Here is a 7,300-nt window from a genome sequence, read left to right on the forward strand (position 1 = left end):
AAGGCACGACAGCCTGCTGTGGCTACGGGAGGCCTTGGGTGATGAAGAGCTTGGTCTTGCGGGTCCCCACGCGCTGCAGCTGGGAGTAGCGCAGGGTCTTAACGCGCGGGAGCGGGAGCGTTGTCGCGACAAGCCGGAGCAGGGAGCACTCGGGCAGCTTCTTGCGGACGAGGGACTTCTTGGTAGCTCTGCTCTTGCCGCGCTGGCGCCTGACGGGGCGGATCCCGCCCAGGGGCCACGCGCCTTGGGGCGAGGGTGCCTTCTTGAAGAGGAGGCGGTTGGGGCGCCCCCGGGGCTTCATCGCCCGTGCAGGGCGGGGTGCGGCGCAGCGGGACGGACAACGCAGGAGAGCCCCCTGCGGCACGGACGAGCTCAGCGACGCGATCGAGCCATTCTTCGTAGACGTCGTCGATGGGACAGTAGCGCAGGAGCTCGTTCACCGTGATGAGCGCGACTCGAGCCTCCATGGGTGCGTGGAACGCACGAGACGAAGAACCCGTTGGGGTGAACGAGGGGGTAGCAGTGCGGCCGTCTTGCCTCACAAAGGGATGCTGGGATGATGCTTGCTGCTTGTTCCCCGCCGGGCCAGTGGCGGCGTTGATGGCAGGCGATGGGGAACGACGAGGGCGCCCGCCGACGGGAGCCATCTGGGCGACGCGGGAGGCGAGGGCAGCTCGGCGCTTGGCGCGGGCCCGACGAGCGTCAGACATGGACGTGATGGTCGGAGGAGAACAGGGCGGTGGAAGACGAATTCCGGCGCACCCCTACCTGGCGCGCCAAGTGTCGGATTTCGGGTTCCGGCAGACCCTTGAGGTTCGAACACTGGGGTGCGCGCGGAGATCTCGCCCACTACCTACCTGCACCCCACCGCCGTGCTAGGATCTAAGCTATGAAAAAAACAACACAAGAGACACAGTGTTTATACTGGTTCAGGCCACCATTGTGGTGTAATACCCTACTCCAGTGTGTGGTGTGGTGGATTGCCTCTTGGGCTGATGATGAACAATACAAGGAAGAACAGCCTCGCGAGGGTCTGTTCTTGGCTGGTGCGATGAACTACTAAGGGGAGTTCAGTCGCTCTCTCTACTGGTCGCTTGGTGAGGATCCCTAGATGCTTATCAAGATTTTTTTACCCTATGGGTGGCTAGTCCTATTTATAGGCAAAGGCCCTGGGCCTCTTCCCAAATATTGAGCAGGAAGGGCGCCAACAATTGGCCATTTTGAAGGGGAACATCTGGTACACTTATCCTGACTAAAGTTGGTCCTCGCCTGTCAAAGGCTCTGGTGGTGACGCCGGCTTAGGCTCCACAATGACCTCCTTCCTGCCATTGGACTGGTCTTGGTCTTGTTGCACCGAAATGGATGCCTTTGCTTGATGCTCTTGCCTGCGCTTGCTCCATTTGCACCAAAGAGGAAAGGAGGACACTGCGCAGGCTGGTGCCCACCTGGCGCCCTTGGTCGTCATGGCTTGCGTCATGGGCACCTCGTGAGGTACCCTGCCTTGATCTCTCCGCCTCCTCGCGAGCCAGCCTGATGAGGCCGCGCCCGAGGAAGCTTCTTGTCGTCCGTCCCGTGAGGCTTGCCCCCTTGCGAGGGTCTTGAGCTCGTGTTGATGAAGATGGTCCGTGCTGGGCCCCCTTTGAGCCACGCCGCAGGCCGCAGGCAGGCATGTCTGGGGACCCCCGTTCCCAGAACACCGACAGATTTCACTAGTGGCTTTTCTCGAGAAAATAACATATGGTGGGTAAACAAATTACTGTTGGGCAATTGATAGAACCTCAAATAATTATGATGATATCCAGACAATGATCATTATATAGGCATCACGTCCAAGATTAGTAGACCGACTCCTGCCTGCATCTACTACTATTACTCCACACATCAACCGCTATCCAGCATACACCTAGTGTATTAAGTTCATGGAGGAATAGACCCCATCTTGTTATCCTTAATGGCAACGATCAATACGTGTATTGCTGCCCCTTCTCTCATTGGGAAAGAACATCGCACGGCTGAACCCATCACAAAGCACCTCTTCCCATGGCAAGAAAAATTGATCTAGTCGGCCTAACTAAACCAAATATTTGAAGAAGAAATTCGAGGCTATAAGTAATCATTCATATAAGAGATCAAAGAAACTCAAATAACTTTCATGGATAAATAGATATGATCATAAACTCAAAGTTCATCGGATCCCAACAAACACACCGCAAAAAGAGTTACATCAAATAGATCTTCAAGAGACCATTGTGTTGAGAATCAATACGAGAGAAGAAGCCATCAAGCTACTGCCTACGGACCCGTAGGTCTACAATGAACTACTCACGCATCATCGGAGAGGCACCAATGAGGATGATAAACCCCTCCATGATGGTGTCTAAGATTGGATCTGGTGGTTCTGGAACTTGCGGCGGTTGGAATTGTGTTTTCGTCCACTCCCATAGGGTTTTTATATTTTCGGGGTATTTATAGAGCAAATAGGTGGTGCGGGAGGCGGCCGAGGTGGGCACAACCCACCAGGGTGCGCCTGGGCCCCCATGCGTGCCCAGGTGGGTTGTGCTCCCCTCGGAGCCCCCCCTCTGGACTTCTTTGGCCCAACAGGTGTCTTCTGGTCCAAAAACACTAATTTTTTTGCTGCATTTGGACTCAGTTTGGTACTGATATTCTGTGAAGTAAAATACAAGCAAAAAAAACTTACACTGGGCACTATGTCAATAGGTTAGTCCCAAAAAATGATAAAAAGTTGCTATAAAATGATTGTAATACATCCAAGAATGATAATATAACAGCATGGAACAACAAAAAATTATAGATATGTTGGAGACGTATCAACATCCCCAAGCTTAATTCCTTGTCATCCTTGAGTAGGTAAATGATAAAAACAAAATTTTTGATGTTGAATGTTGCCTATCATGTTCATCACATTCTTTTCTTTTGTAGCATGGACATATGGACTTTTATATAGTTCAAAGCAATAGTCTAGTTTTGACATGAAGATTTCAATACTCAAGCATATCAACAAGCAACCATGTCTTTCAAAATATCAACTCCCTAGCGCATCATGCTCAATCATTGATCCATTCATGAAACATACTCGCATATTAGCTACATCCAATGCTCAAGTACGATCATAGTGCCTCTTAGTTGGTGCTTTAGAAGAGAAGATGGAGAATCAAAATAAAAAATAAAAATTGCATAAAGTAAATAGAAAGGCCCTTCGCAGAGGGAAGTAGGGATTTGTAGAGGTGCCAGAGCTCAGAGCGAAAAAAATGAGAGATAAAAACATTTTGAGAGGCATACTTTTCTCGTCAACAAAAACGATCGAGTAATTCCCAATACTTTTGATGCTAGATATATCATAGGTGGTTCCCAAATAGAAAATAATTTTTATTTCTTTTCCACCATTCTTTCACATTCCATGGCTAGCCATATCCATGGGTTCTGTCATACCAACACTTTTTAAGGAATTTATTATTTGACAACATAAAGTAAATTCATTTTTCATTTCAGGACTGGGCATCCCTAATACCTTTGTCATACTCTCGTGCAATGACAAGTGAATAAAACTCATCTTAAGAATAAGACATCTAGCATGGAAAAATATCGGCCACCCCCCTAACGTTTCATGAGCGGTACGAGCACACAAAAAGGAAATTATTTTGAAAATTAGATACGACACATACAAATTTGCTTAGAATGGCACGGGAATACTGCATATAGGTAGGTATGGTGGAATCATATGGCAAAACTAGGTTTAAGGATTTTGGATGCATAAGTAGTATTCCTACTTACTACAAGTGAAGTCTAGCAAAAAGATTGAGAAGCATCCAACCAAGAACAAAAAATCACATAAGCGAGCATTAAGCATACTTGACACTGAATAATGCACCACAAGTAGGATGTAATTTCATTGCATAACTATTGACTTTCGTGCTTGCATAGGGAATCACAAACCTTAACACCAATATTCTTACTAAAGCATAATTACTCATCAACATGACTCACATATCTCTATCATCATATCTCAAAACTATTACAAAGAATTAAGTTTATTTTGTCCAATGATCTTCATGAAAGTTTTTATTATATCCCTCTTGAATATCTACCACTTTGGGACTAGTTTCATAAGTTGTAATTGCTTTTTGACAAGCTCAAACAAATTTTAAGTGAAGAACATCAGCATAAAAATTTTCATCTCTCAAAATAATATAAGTGAAGCATGAGAGAATTTCTTCAAAAATACTAACTCTCAAATAAATCTAAGTGAAGCATGAGAGCATTTCTTCAAAATTATTAAAGCACAACGTGTTAAAAAAGATATAAGTGAAGCATTAGAGCAATTCCATACCTCATTTTTTAAAGTGAAGCATAAAGAGAAATTCTAACAAATCATAGCATAATTTTGGCTCTCTCAAATAGGTGTGTCCAACAAGGATACTTGTGACAAACTAAAATGCAAAACAAGAAAAGACTTATATAGTACAAGATGCTCCAAGCAAAACTCATGATATGTGACGAATAAAAATATAGCTCCAAGTAAAATACCAATGGTCGTTAGAAGAAAGAGGGGATGCCACTCGGGGCACCCACAAGCTTAGTTGCTTGTTCATCCCTGAATTTTATATTGGGGTGCATGGGTAATCCCCAAGCTTAGGCTCTTGCTTCTCCTTATTCGTTCATCCATCATGATCTCACCCACAACTTGAAAACTTCAATCACACAAAACTTAACAAAACCTTCGTGAGATCCATTAGTATAACAAAGCAAATCAACACTCTAAGTACTATTGCAAACCCATTCATATTTTTTTGCATAATATCTACTGTATTCCAACTTTGCTATGGCTTATACCCCCGATAAAGTCCATAGATTCATCAAAAGATGCACACAACACAAAGAAAACAGAATTTTTCAAAAACATAACAGTCTGTAGAAATCTGAAAACTTCGTATACTTCTTTAACTCAAAAAATTCCAAAAAATTAGGAAAACATAGAAAATTTGTATCTAAATCTTGTGTAAAAAATGGAGATCAAAAACACGTTTATGTGATTTACTAAAATTATTTTACTGAGTGCAAAAGTTTTTGTTTTTCGACAAGATCGAATCAAGTATCACCCAACATGATCCCAAAGGTTTAGATTGGCACAAAAACTAATTAAAACTTAAAAACACAATCGTAACAGTAACATAATTATTCAAGCACTCAAGAATAGAAAGAAAAAGGCAAAAATAAATTGTATTTATTGGGTTGCCTCCCAACAAGCGCTATCGTTTTATGCCCCTAGCTAGGCATAATGCATGGTTTCAAGTATTGTCATCTTTGGTTTCCAACTCCTCAATCAGACACTTAGAATTCTTGAAATATTTAGCATACAAACTTTCAATAATCATTCTCCTAGGAACAAGTTTGAAAAATTCATTCTTGCAAGTAGGGTCCTTTATCACTTCAACAAAATCGGGGTGAATACTAATCATGTCAAAATATTCTTTGTTATTATTAGAAGTTACACCCTTGTTTTTAGTGACTTGACTAATCTTACCAATTTTTATGGGAGTTTTTTCAATAGTTTTAGCGGAAGCAAAAGGCATGCTTAGATTACTAAAATTTTCTTCCAACTTATCAATTCTAGTGGGACTCTCCTCTATTCTCTCGTTGAATGCGGGTTCTTTTTATTTTAGTACTTTGAGAGCATATCCCGCTTTTGACCCAATTCTACTAGCAAGATTGTGCATCCTTTTATCTAATTTTTCAATGTTTTTCTTCAGTGAGCATTTTCTTTTCAATAGCATCTATCCTTTCCATAACATGCTCGAGAGTTAAAGTTGTTTCATTAATCATAAGAGGTGGTGAAACCACTAGATTTCCCATAACATTAAAAGCATCTAGAGAAGGACACATCAAGAAATTCCCACCAGTAATCGTATCAAGAACAAATCTATACCAAGTAGTGATGCCCACATAAAAACAACGAAGAAAAACAATGGTAGATTGTTTACGAACAGATCTATTATGAGCATTGCAAACCCTATACCAAGCATCTTTTAGATTCTCCCCTCCCCTTTGTTTGAAATTAAGAACCTCGTTCTCAGGGGTGAATGCAATAGAGGAAGAACTATCCATAATGACAAAAAGTGTCAAACAAAATTGCACACAAAAACAGACACTACAAAAAAAAGACACATCCGTGACATTTTGGGCCGAATGAATTTTTTTTCTGTCATACATATGACACTTCTATGACAATAATTGTGAAAAAACCCGGTATCATCATAGATGTGGTGGGCTCCTACTTCTATTACAAAAAATCATGACAGAAAATGGGCTTTTCGTCCTGGGCGGGCCGGAGACGCAGCTGCATGAGATTCTTTGGGCCGTCCATGACGGAAAAAACCATGGTAGAAGCGAGGGCGAGGAAAATTTCAGGGAGTTCCCGGTTACGGTGGGCGGTCGGGGGCCGAGCGATGCGCGTTTCTCTCATACACGTATGCGCGTGTGTGCGAGGCATTGGCTCTAACTAAACCCGAGCGAAGCGTTGGGCTCTAACTGAACCCGAGCGACTGCACTGTAGGCTACGCGTTACTGAACCCGAGCGATCGATCGATGACTGTTAACTGAACCCGATCGAGTGATTCCTTCGCTACTGCTGCTAACTGAAGCCGATCGATGCTGCCTCTCTGGATGAACAGTGAGTGTTGTGGGGGGTTTGGATGAACAGTTAGCGGTGGGAGTGGATGAACATGACCCATGGCGTTGCCTCTGGATGAACAGGACCCCGATCGATCGAGCCGGTTGGGGCTGGATGAACAGGACCCTGTGGAGGGCTGGATGAATAGGACGACCCCGTGGAGGGCTGGATGAACAGTAGACAATGGAGGGGTGGATGAACAGTCGCCCTTGGAGGGGTGGTTGAACAGGAGCCCGTGGAGAGGGGTGGTTGAACAGTAGCCGGTGGAGTAGCGCGCAGTGGAGGCTGGATGAACAGGAGCACGTGGATGAACAGTCGCAGGTGGAGGCTGGAGGAGGTCGACGGTGGATGAACTGTAGCCCGTGGAGGCTGGAGGAGGTCGACGGTGGAGATGAACAGTATCCCGTGGAGTCCCGTTTTGTGGTACGCCACACCCCTCCTGATGAACAGGACCCCCATTACGACCGTAGCGCTCCAACACAAGTCCGTTTTGTCCGTTTTGCGGTACGCCACACCCCTCCTGATCAACAGGACCCCAGTTTCGACCGTAGCGCTCCAACACAAGTCCGTTTCATCCGTTTTGCGGTACGCCACACCCCTCCTGATCAACAA

The sequence above is a fragment of the Triticum aestivum genome, chromosome 1B (genome assembly GCF_018294505.1).
Source record: "Triticum aestivum cultivar Chinese Spring chromosome 1B, IWGSC CS RefSeq v2.1, whole genome shotgun sequence".
Lineage (NCBI taxonomy): Eukaryota > Viridiplantae > Streptophyta > Magnoliopsida > Poales > Poaceae > Triticum > Triticum aestivum.